Consider the following 14,407-nt stretch of genomic DNA (forward strand, 5'->3'; position numbering starts at 1 on the left):
ACACCTACTATGGGCTAGACCCTTTGCACCAATTCTCTCTACGCAATTGTTTTCCCAATTCTGCAAGGTAATTTGAAAAAAGGAAACTGAGATTTCAGAAATCTAGATCATTTTCCCAAGAGGTCTGATCCAAACTTCTCTGAAAAGTATTTCATGGCCACCACCGCATTGTAGGTTAAGTGACCTCTCTGTATTCACAGCACGTGGTACATTTCAAACTGTATCATAATTGCTGGTTGACTTGCCATATTCTAACACTTCACTGTAAGGTTCCTCCTGGACTGAATATGTACTCTAGTGCTTGCTCGGTAAATGAATGGTCATCAAATTGGAGTCTAATCCTGGATCAGCTACTAACAAGTGGCCTAATTTTAAGTAAGAGGATTATCTCCTTGGGTCTCAATTTCCACTTCAGTCAAAATAAGGGGGCAGACATAACTGGTAAGAACAGGCTCTGATGCATTACCCACTACCTGGCAGTTAAATGATAAGAACCATGGCCTCCATCAAAGATGGGTGCCTCTTAATTGTCCATACCCTCTTCCCTCACTGTATGCAAAAGCCAAAGGCTAAATTGACTTAGGCTTTGCTGATAAAGGCCTTGCTGATGAATGGTCCTCCACCATTACTAAGGGTAAAAGTGTTCTTTATGACTCTATTTGGCTGGCGGGGAGAGAGCCCAAGAAGTTTTCCACTTTACCTGCCATTAAGATTAGTACCAGTATAAGAAAGATGGAAATTGGTTTTTATGCCTCTTAACCCTAAACATTGATCACTAGTTGGTATTTGGCAAGATGGCATACTAGAATACAGGTGAATTAGAAGCCCATGTCCGTCCCTAAAGTCAATTTCCAGGTTAACTCTTTTACTTAGCAAGAGCAGAAAAAACTAACCAAGAACATGATAAGGTTTTTAAAACTGTTGAGAATTGATCAAGTGTCCATTGTAAGCCTATTTTTCCTACTCTAAGAAAAGTGTCAATGAAAAATTTATTTTATGTTCTTGCTATTAAGACTACAGAACAGTACTTAGCCTAATTCCTTGGGCGAATAGCAAGACTTACTGCATTAAGGGGGGAAAAAAGACTTCACAGAGTAGAAGAATTTAGAATTATAATGGCGACACTGAAAGACAACATTTTTTTTTTTCCTCCTTAGCTCTTAAGAAGTTTCTTGTCAGGCTTTTAGAAAGCTTCTGATTAAATAATAAAGTAGACTAGCCAGTGTAGATCAAAGGGTATTTAAGGGATATGATATCCTTTTCCTTCACAACAAGCATCAGAATAGTCCAAAGGGAAAGGAACCTTGAAAACATTTTCCTCATAAAGTACTCTGAAGTGGACATCAGGGTAATATATGGCCGCACTTTAAGACCATACCCATCCAAACACTGTGATCCTGCCAAGGTTAATGTGTAAAAAACAAAGGAGATTTTAAAAACTGGAATAAGTAGGAAAAAGTACTTTGGACATTCTTTAAAAATGAATCACCACCTTAGACAAGATCTAGATTTTTACTACCTAAGGCACAGAACAAGTTATTTCACTTTTAGCTAACATTACATTGTGGAGCAGTTAGTAAAAATAATATGGAGTGTAAGATTAAATACCTGGGTTTTCAGGTCTCAATGGAAGGTTCGACTGGCACAGATTAAAATTGGTTCAGAATAGAAGTCATATCAAACTCATACAATCTCCTGGAAACTCATCATTTAAAGAAGTTCTACCATTCAAACAAGTTTACAAAAGCAAGACCCATGATCCTCCTCCCCATCAATTCATCCAACATTTGTTACCCATGTATGTTTATCAAAAAGCCCCTCTAAGGACATTACTAAATTTCTTCTGAAAAACTTTGTGACTATATCAATTGATAGAATATTTCTAAACATCCTTCTGGTCTTGAGGAACTTTAAAACAGCAAACCTGTGACTGTTTCATGATTCAGAGAAATTAGCCCGTTTAACTCATTGGCTAGGATCAGCAAACCTTTCTTGGACATCTACTATGTGCCAGGAGCTCTCTATAATTGAGAAGTTCATAGTCTATGGATGAGACAGGAAATCTGGATGGAGCAGGCAGATGAATGACTAACACCTTAGTTATAGTCAACATGGAAATGGAGAAAAAAAGTAGAGCAAAGACACGTAGATGAAGATTTTTAAAGCAATAAAGGATATAAAACGAGAGCTTATGGAAGTACATATTGCCATAACATATGTGAGGATTTTTGTGGAGACTATGCTTCCAGTTGGCAAGATTCAAGGTATCTACGAAGCCACGTATAGTTTGAACTTTGATCACTGTGGTACTGTCTTCTCTACTTGCTGCATCCGAATATAAGATGGTACCAGGGAGGTATGGCCGCCAATAAATTGCTCATGAGTTCCTATTTTTGGAAAACAGGTCTCTTCCTCATCTGCTGAAATCTATGATGTTTCATTAAGAGTCTCTGTAACTATAGGCTTAAGCAGAACTTGACTTATAGGCATCAGGGAATCAACTCCTTTGGGTTGAAAAATGGTAGTATTAGCTATCATTTACAAGGTTCTTATTATGTGCCAGGCATACATCGTGCCATTTCATTTTCATAGAAACCATCGAGATAATGTACTCCACTGTGCAGATGAAGACAAGGCTTACAAGGTTTCAATATCATGCCCACGGCCACATGGATTCTGAGTGGCAGACCATGTCTTAGAAGTGACACAGGGTTGGAATTTAAGCCTTAGCCCTTAACCACTCTCCTACTCAGCTTCTTCACACTCTTCATCATAGTTTGAACTCACATACCCAAGAAACTACATAGTAAAGGCATTTACCTATCAAGAAAACAATATGATATTTTTCCTGGTTGTTTGGTTGTTCATGAATTGCCCTAAATTTATAAGGCACTTCTGTATTAAACAAAATTACCCAGATTTGTTGAGGTTTGTTTAAAATGCTAATGGGCAAAAGAAGACCAGAATAGGAAGCATTTTTCCCCTAGTACTTTGGACTCGCTTTCATTCTTACAGAGTATCTTTTGACACTAAGTTCATGCAACCAACATTCCTTCACATCTTCAAAGCACTTCAGAGTGTATGAGACCACCTATGGACCTAATGGAAATGGGAAGAATGACAGGAACTCCAAAGTGTCTGAGAACAGTTAACATTAAACAAAACAAAACAAAACAAAACAAAAACAACTTGCCTCACATATACCAAAAGATGTACCATATAAAAATACAAAGCTTCTTGTCATCAACAGCTGTGATCACTTTAGAATGATCCAATACATTGTGTGCTAAAGCGACACCATCAATCAAGAAGCCAGTTTCTGGCAGAGCGCTATTTGTAGTTACCTTTGCTTTCTCTGGGAGACTGAAGAGGATATGTAAACACTAACACCTCGTGAATACACTTTAACTTCCATTTAGCTATAGCTTTACTCAGCATGACTACAGATAAAGATGGCAGTAAACAATTATTGGAGCTTAATGAACATTTAAAAAAAATAAGTACCGAGGCCCCCCCTCTACTTGTGGGTTTTGAAATCATTGCTTATTTCCAGGGATACCATTTAATTTAATTGTATGATTCTTCTGCACTCAGTTTATTTCCCTTCTCAAATCGCAGCCTCATGTTGTTCTTTGTTATTTGTCAGAACCTGGTGAGTTGTTTTGAATAGAACAGTCCCGTCCCCCCCTCCTCCCCAGGATGATGTTACTGCATAAGAACGCTGCAGTGGTTTTTATAGAAAACTTGAGAACTAGAACCCTGGCCTGCTAGCCTGGCATTAGCTACTTTGTATATCTTAACACATACATTGTATTAGTGAATATTCAAAGAAATGAAGATTGATGGCTCAGCTGTCTTACTTTTTCTGTATGTGATTAGAGAAAATGCACGTTCACACACACGACATACAGTTCTGCATCAATATGTGGGTTCACAAACTTGCATGGAGATAAAAGATTGTTCAAGCAATATCTCTTCCTAACTAGCATGGTGGTAGGAGGTAGTAAATTTCAGAGCCCCAGGATTTGAGAATGAAATAGACCACAGCCTCTAAAGTTGGTAAGAATAGATATGTGGCACCAATGTTTTGTCAAATGCCAGAAAAAAAAATTGGTCCGTGTGTTTTCTTTGGTATACCTGTTAGAGATTCCTCATTTCCCTCTTAGGCAACGCAGTTTCAAGTTCCTGTGGATGATATAATACGCCAGATTCTCACTGCAGTAATAAGAACTGGAGTTCAAACATGGTTTTCAATATCCTGAACATAAGAAAAACTAAGATAAATTTTATTTTTTATGTCCCTGTGCTTATAATACTGTGTATACACACGGACCAGAAGTTCGGTACAAAGGAAAAGTAAGGAGAGATGTTTATCTCCTTCCCTTTGCCCTCCAAAGCCTAAAAGATTTAGAATTTAATGTAAGACAGAGTGTATAAACTTGATTTTTAAATTGTTCTCAGATAAAGAGCAATGATTAACTGTATTAAAAAATAAAAAGTAGTAACATGAGAAAAGAGTAAAATTATAAAAAGCATATAAAATATATAAAAAGCATATACAATTGTATACCAAAAACATATAATAGCAACACCATTTGGTGTTAGGGAACAGTTGGGAAGCAGTTTTATCTTTTCCAGTAAGTCCAATGTAATGGTGGAAATAATGATCCTTACACTGTGAAGAAAAGCCTAAACTGATTTCTACTTGCTCAACAAAGCAGAATGATACGTTCTATACTTTGTGTCCCTGAAAGCAAGTAATATTTAAAAAAACTGGCCATTAAGGCTATAAACTTCACCTATTTGGAAAATTGGTTTATTTAGTGCAGATTATTTCCCAACTGTTCTAGACAAAGTATTACTATAGCATTGTCATGTGTTTAATAATATGGAATAAAAGTAAGTCTTTAAGATCACTTTATAATCTTATTATACTTTTCTATAAAATGAATATAATTCTATTTCAATTCCAGAATAGGTAACTAAAAAATGCAATCATTTATTTTGCTTGTTTCCTAAGAAATGTCAGGTTAAAAGAAATAAATGTGGTTGTTTTGAATACTCAATTATTTTGGACATTTTCCTTTTATATATTATAAGTCATTTTGCTCTTATTTCTATTTTATAGAAACCAGAATTTCAGGAAAGGGACATATACAGAGATAATACAACCTAAAACTTACACATGTGATTTTAAGATGACAACAGTTATTTGTGGATTTTAGACTACGTTCCATACTGCTAGACTGAGTAAAACATATTTGCCCTAAAATCTTTTCCAAGCTCACAATATGGTCTCTAGTTTTGAGTGATGACAAAGACAGACTGGTAATCAGAAAGCAGGAAATTAATTTTTGAAAAATCATTAAAGATTTCTTTGGAATCTGATATAACACCATTTCTTCAAGTCCACTAACTGTGTATCCTTCAATGATTTGTTCTATTTTACTCTATTTACTCTTCTACTTTACAATTTTGATTTGAACTGCATTGACACAAAGCACATTTTCCTACATATGTTTAAATATCCAGTCCATGAACCTACTATGTCCGTGCTGCTGAGATTTGTATGGAAGTAGTACGCTCAAGCTAATGCAAAAAAGACTTCAAAGTTTTGACTGAATTTGCATAGAGACATAAATTATCCAGGATATTCAAAGCCATAAATTTGCTGCAGGACATACATAGCTCTCTCGTGGCTTACGGAAGCACAATTCTCTTTATTTCACACTTGTCTGTTACCAGGCTTTCTCCAAGAACCTTTACAGGGTTTCTTCTTTGGCCCATACTGTTTTTATTTCTATATTCAGAATGTGCTACCTGATACTGGTTGCACTTAAAAGTTAACAGTATTGGACTACCTCAATGAATTTATGCTGGGCCCTTCCCTTCTCACTGTGCTCTGCCTAGAACACACACAGAGGTTAGTAGACAAACTGTGGGCATGACCTGAGGTAAAAGTAAAATGAAAATTTTTGTGTTTCAGAATTGTTTGATTAAATATGGTTAACCATAAGAAAGATTTTATTTGGCTATGTATGTATATAACATATATGTATTATAACATACACTATAGATATAATATATAATAGATAACATATACAAAATGCATCTACACATATTTATTTCAGGATATATAACATATATATATACGTGTATATATATATATATATATATATATATATATATACACACACACATATTTATATATATGTAAAACAAAGGTCTACAAATATGTTGTTTGGGCCAGAGGACAGCATATTCCATTCAACATAAGAAGGAAATTCTTTAAAATCTACCCTTTTAGTTGCAGTCATTACTGAAAGTTTCAAAAGAGAAAGAGTTTAGAAGAAAATAGCAGTTTTTGCATTTATAAAAAACACACAAAATATGAATTCCTTTTCCCAAATTAACCTCAGAATTCAGGATAAATGTCATAATGTCCCCACAAAGTGATAAAGGCCCTAAGTGACTACCACAAAGGCATTTCACAAATATTTGAAATAATTGTCCTTCACTGTTTAAAACAGCTATCCTCCTGTTTTGGTCTACCCTCTACCCACCCCACCCCCCATTTTTAAATAAAAGATATTGTTGCCAAACTACTAAGCCTTAATCATTATAATAAAATTAACGCCCTCTTTTCAGTGCAAAGAAAGTAATTAAGTTTATCTAAATATGTATTAGCTCTTTGTATGTAAGCTTCATAGAATTCATTTTAAAATCTTATGCAAATAAAAAAGCATAAAGCAGTAATTTCATGACTAAACATTATTTTGTCTCTTCATCTTTCCAACATAAATTTTCATACACATACAACCTGTAATATAGACAGATGCACGCTTGATGCAAATTAGGTAACATTTTTTCCCCCATCAACATTTTAACTGCTGAGTTGATACATTTAAAATTTTTAATGACATGGATAAATGTCTGATCATGCTGCTTTAATTAAGTTTATTTAAAAATATGTTTTGGAAATAAAAAAACATTATGAACAATAAAGTGAGTACACATTTGTTTGGTACAGGTCAGACTTTACTATGATGTAATCACACATTTTACCAAAGTGTGATATTTAGTGCATGGAAAAAGAGGACTTTTGTCCTGCCTGTGACATTTTTGAGAATCACTTTACAATCCAGACTTAACTGAAAGGAAAAGTCATAGAAAGTTGAACATGTTGAGTTCAAAATAGCATTGTCTAAAAAGTCCCAAAGAAAATTAGTTACAACTAGAAAAATTACAGAAGCATTTAAAAAATATAACCCCCAAATAAGCAATAAATGTAGAATGAACACCATCAAAACCGAAACTCTCTCTTAAAAGGAAATGAAAATACAACTTATTAAAACTGTCCTTATGATGTCTTGTGGGATGGAACAAAAGAATTACATTATTTAATTGAGGATACCTCACAAGAATCTTAGGCTATGAACCCAGGTCTAATTTAAAATACATTTTTTTAAAATGGGAAAATTCCGTAAAAGTTGTAAGTCTTCATATTTATTTATCTAGATGTCTCAACCCAGACATCTCTCTGCCATCAAAAACTTTCCAAAAAATAAAATTATTTAGAAGCCCCAATTCAATGTTTTCCTCACATGAAATTATCCCATTAGAACAAAACACCCATGTTTCCAATTGAAAAAAAAAAAAAAACAACACACAACATTAAGACGATTTAATAAACTACTTAAGGGAAGCTGAATACCGAGAACGCCTTGCCAATTTCCACAATGAATTAAAATAGCCAGTCCTCATCAGTGTCTTTTATAGAAATAAAATTAGGCGCATCATGAAATCTGTCACCGTACCTGCGTGCACTTTAAACGACTACGGCACACGCTGTAAAATCTTCCCTCTGAGAAATAAAGCACACTTCATTTAACTGCTGCAAAACACTGCTGCAGAGAAGCCCCGTGCATTTTTTTCGGCCAACTGATCCAGCCTTCCACCAGCCCTGTGACCTTTGAACTCCCTTCTGCACCCCCCCCACTCCCCCACCCTCGCTTCTGCAGTCAAAGCCTCAGAGCTGGTCTCATTTGCATAAGGCTCAGGCAGCCCTCCAGCAGCTGAAACGGAATGCTGGGTAAGGAAGTGTGGAACCGCAGTTGTGCCTAATACCTGAATCACCAGAGGGATGGAACAGGCGATGGGGAGTGGGCACGGACTTCCTGGGCTGCCAGCATCACAGACCCCAGATCTATTAATGGATAAGTGTTTTTAACTCTTTGTTTTAGAGTCCTGCTTTTCCCCGCTCCCCACCAAAAGAAGCTGTCAGCAGCAACTATGGTAACCAAGGAAACCCAAATAGTCAAATACTTCATTTAAATACATGTGGAAAACCAATTTAAAAATTTCATTAACTTCTCTTGTTTTTGAAACATAGCTATTTTCTTTCCCATTGGCATACATATAGCCGGCATAATTAGGGGTATGGGGTATTTTGTCTTGTGGAGGTGGTGGTGGTTTAAACAGCATTTTACAAGCATAAATATCTTTTAGTTACTGTACACATACACGAAGTCACTATAGTAAATCTATAAAATGTTAAATGTGCCCTAGTGTCTTAAAGGCGATCATCCTAAATGGGGTCCGAGAAATTAATTGTTAAGAATTAAGCTCCCAAGATGCCTTTCAAACAATACAGCAGTAAAAATGTAGAGCAAAGTTAAACTAGGTATTGAAATTTAAAGATTCATGTAGCAGTAATGCTTGTCTGTCTTTGGCAAGGATGTTCAGTGTTGTGCTATTATTTGCTAGAGTTATTTCTTCCCTTGTCTTCCTACACACAGCAATCTCGCTATTTCAAACATAAACTTCTCTACTGCTCATAAACCCAAGAAGTGGTTATTTTCTAGATACAGAAGGTCATGTGTGTGCATATATTTTATAAATATACATGAAGGCACACATTCTTTTCTAAATGGTGAGTCAATGGAAATATGCATCATCACAAAATTAACCCATTCTTTTTTGAAAATTAAGCTAATTTGTTTTTCTCCATTAGTGAGTGAATGATATGTATAAAATAAAAGGTTTTATGAAGTATTTTCCACTTATCAAAAGATACATAAAATGAAAAATAACAGGCACACAACCAACTAACATAGATTTATATTACTGTAGTTAAATATAAAATGCATTGTTCTAACAGTAGCATTATTAACGTTTTAAAATTCTCTTATTTAAAAATTTTTCATTTAAATAACTAAACATGCCAAACCTTCCTCTTGCAGTGTACAGAAAGGCATCAATAAAAATCTGAATGATACATCATCAATTTATAAGACATGTGAACTATTATAATACGGGATTTTTTAACACTGGAAAAATAAATGTGAAGCTTTTTATTTGAGCAATTTATTAGTAGCATTCTGATTTATATTATTTCTGCATATATAGAAGATTAGAAATCATCAGATGCATTTTTTTCTTACCCATCAATTTTTAAATAGGATAAATAACTTTTCGGTTTACTACAATCATATAAACATTTCTCTAACACATCTGACTACAGCAACAATTTAATCACATTGGGTCAATTCATGTGTATCCTTCATATTACACACTGCAAATACCTTGCAAAGTTTTTGTTTAAGGGAAAACACACACTAGCCCATCCTAATTTAAATCCAATCCAACACAAGGAAGTGTTGGAGTCATTTATAAAATCACTGACCTGTTCAAATAGCTGTAGTCTTAGTCCTTGCACTCTTTATTCATTAGAATCCAAAATAAATTGATTATCATTTTATAATATGTGTCAGCATCACCGAAGGCACTGTTCTTCCTGGTTCAGCGGAATCTTCTTAAATTTGCCAGCCCTGTGTTTTATTGCTGGTACCGTATGCTTTATTGTTCAGCGACAAGAGCCTCACTCTGCACAAAGACTCATTACCTACTGCTCGCTGCACGGCATCAGCCTCACTGAGGCTGCCTATATGTGATCACATGGGAGTTTTGTCTGAGAAAGCCAGGCATGCCACTGACTTCACTGTGTCTATGGATATTTTTATCAGCTGAGGTCTGCTAGGAGGAAGGAATAACAGATTATGAAGCTGCTCTAAGTCATTAATGCAGCCCGACTTATGGAAATCCTTTCACAAGATTTTTTTTATTATTATTATTATGGAAAATGTTTGAGCAGGCATTCAAAAGAAGTTAACTAGATTTTATTTGAATAAGAGGCTGAATAATAATTTAAGGAAAGGGAACTAGCAAAAAGCGGTTTTCTACCTTCTGCTTTCTGAAAGTACTTTTGTATAAATGTTAGTAAAGAGCCTTGCTCAACTGAATGATGTGACAGTGTGTTTTAACCTTTAGATTGCTGGGGTTTCTTTTTCTTGGAGGAGGTTATTTTCTAAAAGGATAAGTGGCTGTTTCCCTCAAAATCTCCTCAGTAGAAAATCTCAATCCCTGATAGATACTATATGTGAATAAAAATAGAGTTATTCTAATTACTTTTGATAAAGTAGATAAGAGGGTGAGTCTCTTATTGATGTATATAAATGAGGAAGGTGATTAATTTATCTTCTCAAAAGATGACACATTCCTAGAACAGCTGACTTAAAAGAACAATGAAGATTTCAATTTAAAGATCTAAAGGACATGTGTTTCATATTAATTCTTAAAATGCAGTAACTTATTCTAGACAGCTAACCTCAATAAAGCATATGGTTTACCTTATCTGATTTCAGTGTTAACAAGTAGTTTCAGAGCTCTTTAACATTTACAGGAATTTTCTGTTCTATACCCACATGTGTGTATGTACATACGTGTCTCCACATGTACATACATATATCATCAGATTAGCATTTTTTAAATGTTTCAATAATTAAATAATTGCCCCAAATCATTTCTTCACATTCAAAAATGGATTGTGGATCTCCAAATGAAAAAGCTACTTAGTTACTGGAACTTGATGAAAAAAATTGATTTCTTATCTCTTTAATAATCTGTCTACATTGAATTGGTAATTAAAAGCTTGTTGCTTGTTAATCTCAGTTGAAATTTTATGACAAATACATGCAAAGTGCAACAAAGAGCACAGACAGAAAAGGCAGAAGCACCATAAATGAAGACCAGAAAATAAATTTTCTGTATAGACATACAGTACATTTTAATAGTGTTTGTAAATAATTCAGTAATCTTAAAAATAGTAAACATATATACCTGTTTAAGCCTTCCTTAATAAGAAATTATTTTCTGGGAACAATTACAACTTAAAATTTTTAGTGTCAATTGAAATTTTTTAAAAATAATTTTAAGCCAGACTAAGTAACTGTAGCTAAATAACCCAGTCCCTAAATACAATGACCTAACATGGTTCTTTACAATATATTTTTGTTGGGCTAACATTGATTTAGAATGTCTTATGACTTAAATAAATGCCTTTTGGCGGACTTTTCCTAACGTTGAAAACTATTCAGATATGTTTTAAATGCCACCATTTTAATGCATTTGTTCCAAAATGCTCATGTTCATTTTTTTCCTCTGCACACAAGAGCTACGCTAAAGCTACAAAACCTTGGGGCATTAAAGGAAAAAGGGAAACAGAGTGCTCATGTATTATAGCATGCCTCTAGGTTTTTAAAGATATGTACATCCTAGTTAATATCCTTGATGATGTCATCATGTTAATGTACAAGGAAATAAACAAAAGGCAGCCATTTTTCTTTTACTGCATCACTTCAAAAACAGTGAAATAAAATGGTTGCCAAATGGAAGGAAAGAATCAGCAGAAAACCAAATTACTTCCAAATTCTTGAAAGAGGGAGGGCAAGGGGTATGAAATTGGAAATAAAAACTACATGTATGTAAAGTTTGAATGAATGGATGTAATGAAATAATTTACAGTAAGGAAAATAAATAAATAAACATAAGGAATATAGAAATAGCTAGCAATTAAAACAAATACCAGTAAAATAAGGAGTGTCCCATAGAAAGACTATAGTCTATAAACTTAGTATATATTAAATATAAAGACCCATTAAGTCCATTAGTTTGTTTTTTTTTAAAAAGCTATTTAAAGGTGGGTGACAGAGCTAGAAAGATCTAGAAAAGGACAGAAAGATCATGAAATAGTAATAACCTTTCCAGGTCTGCTATTGTCTTAAATGACCTTGGTCATTTGGTGAATTACTCTAGCATCTCCTGCTTTAGTTTTTAAGTCTGCAAAACAGGAACAGCATGTCATGGAAATACATAGCAATATTTTTATAGTTTAGTTCTCTAAATTGGCTTTGACCAAGAATTGTCAACTAACATTAATAAAATAAGAAGATGAGGTAAAATCCTAATGATTGTTTAAAAGAATTTTTAAACACGTTATCCTAATAACAGAGACAAACAGGACTTTTGGAAGCAGGAAGTGATTTTTTTTTCTAATAAATGCAGAGAAAAATAGAAATAAATTTAGTAACTAATTTAAGACAACACTCATAAAATTGTCTCAGGATTAAAACAAATTACAAAATATACCCAACTTTCCAATCAAAATTCTGGAGCTCTCTGTCAGTGACATGACAAGGGAATTACAGCAGAGCATCTGATTCTCGCATTACACAATGAACAATGGTGTCTCTGCTTATGTAACAGTCTCATCAGCCAAGAATTCTTAAAATTTGAAATTAACAGAGAAACACAAGATCAGAATTTAAAGGAGCAAATCCCATCCAAGATTAAAAAGATGTTTTAATTTACTTTGTTACACTAAAGACTGTGAATTGAAAAAAAGATACATGTTTCTTACTATTGACTCTTATTGTTGGTTTTTCTCTAATGGGAAAGACACATCCTAGAATCATTTCTTCTGCCTCCCTGCCCTTTTCTACAAAATGACCAAAGCTTATCAGAAGTAACCCAAAATGGGTGCTATCCAGCTCATGCAGTAACTGGGGCAGAAACATACTAATTGGATGATCCTTTGAACATTCTACTACATAAAGGAAGACAGAGGAAAATTACTTACACTATCACCTGTGTTTCCTGTAACTGTATTAAGTGGCATATATATACCAGCACTTCCTGTTGGATTTACCCTTGATCAGGAGGGATTTTCTTGCTACATTTCACCTCCCTTATAACACATTCAAAGAAGTCAATAAGTTGCCCATGTCAGCCTCAAAATCCAAGACTAATTCAATTCAATTCAACAAAACTTTATCGAGAGATTACTATGAATGAAGCTTTGAAACAGTTGCTAGGGATATAAAAAATGAAATATACACTGTTCCTAAGAAGATTATAGCCTTTCTAGCTAATAAATAAATAAATAAGTAGAAATAAATTGCTGAGCATGTTATGGACGGGTAGTAAAGTATAGACATGTTTTTAAAAGTTTGAATATTTTATTGACTTAACATGCATTTTATGTATAATCAATACAATTTCCACATTTTCAGTATTGTTTCCTAAAATCAGAAGATCATTATTGTAATTAAAAATCATCTATCAAATACACACACACATACCTGATGGCTGCAAATTCTATGCTATACTTGTCATCAGGAGATTGGATCTTATTTCACTCACCTTTATTGTAAGCTAGTATTAATGATTTGCTTAAACAAGAGAGACTGCAAAATCGATGTTTTGGAGATTCTGAGGCTAGGTGCTAAAAAATGTTGCCATTTCCACCTGAACCTCTTGGAACGCTCACTCCAGGAGCCTTGACTGCCACATAAAATGACTGACTACCACAAGACAGCCAGGGTGAAGCCGCCTATAGGTTCTCGGGTCATAGCCCCAACTGAGCCCAACATTTTAGCCATTCTGATGCCTGACACATGTATAAAGTGCTATCTTGGACCCTTGGAACCTATCCATCCACCAAATGGACACCAAAAAAAAAAAAAAAAAAAAGATCCTAGTTGTCACTATGTGGAAGAGAATCACTTAGCTGAGCTTTTCTCAAATTTTTGTCCTCCCAAATTCGTAAGATATAATGGTTGCTATTTTAAGTCACTAAGTGTTGTGGTAGTTACCTGGCAATTACTAACTAGAACCTATTGACATGTATGGCAGAGACAATACAATAACCTAAAGTACATGAAACTGCAAACTGATACACATATTCAATGAAAGCAAGGAATTTCATTCAATAAAATGAATGCACTGAATGGGTTTATTAAAGGAAATACAACTTGGGAGAGTGAAAAAAGAGAGGTAAAAACATTCAAGGAGTATTCAAAGCAAAGAAGGACTCAGTTATCTGAGAAGACTGTGCTGAAGGAAAGGGATTTCTGAACGAATAGGAGATCAACTGCTTAACTAGCCCAGAGAAGAGGAATTCCCATTTGCAAGATGGTACTTGGGAAAAAGCCCAGAAACAAGAGGAAGAGCTTAACTGTGAGAGGAATTTTGAGGAAATTTGGATGACAGACAAGTGATGGGAGGTTGA

The 14,407-nt window shown here is 34.4% G+C and overlaps 1 protein-coding gene across 5 annotated transcripts in view; it reads right to left on the bottom strand.

Moving 5' to 3' along the window:
* The window catches only part of CSRNP3 (cysteine and serine rich nuclear protein 3), a 203,036-nt gene that overhangs the window by 88,991 nt on the left and 99,638 nt on the right, over positions 1 to 14,407 (bottom strand). Inside the window, exon 1 of one of the 5 annotated variants that reach the window (XM_004743989.2) lies at positions 9,686 to 9,917. The exons of 3 other annotated variants lie outside the window; for them this stretch is intronic. The gene's annotated coding sequence lies outside the window, so the exon portion shown is untranslated. Of the gene's footprint in view, positions 1 to 7,817; positions 7,956 to 9,685; positions 9,918 to 14,407 lie in introns of those variants that run through there. One more of the 5 variants, XM_004743990.2, reaches the window with a different exon arrangement.

The sequence above is a fragment of the Mustela putorius genome, unplaced genomic scaffold, assembly GCF_011764305.1.
Source record: "Mustela putorius furo isolate JIRA1106 unplaced genomic scaffold, ASM1176430v1.1 tig00003869_pilon_pilon_pilon, whole genome shotgun sequence".
Taxonomy (NCBI): domain Eukaryota; kingdom Metazoa; phylum Chordata; class Mammalia; order Carnivora; family Mustelidae; genus Mustela; species Mustela putorius.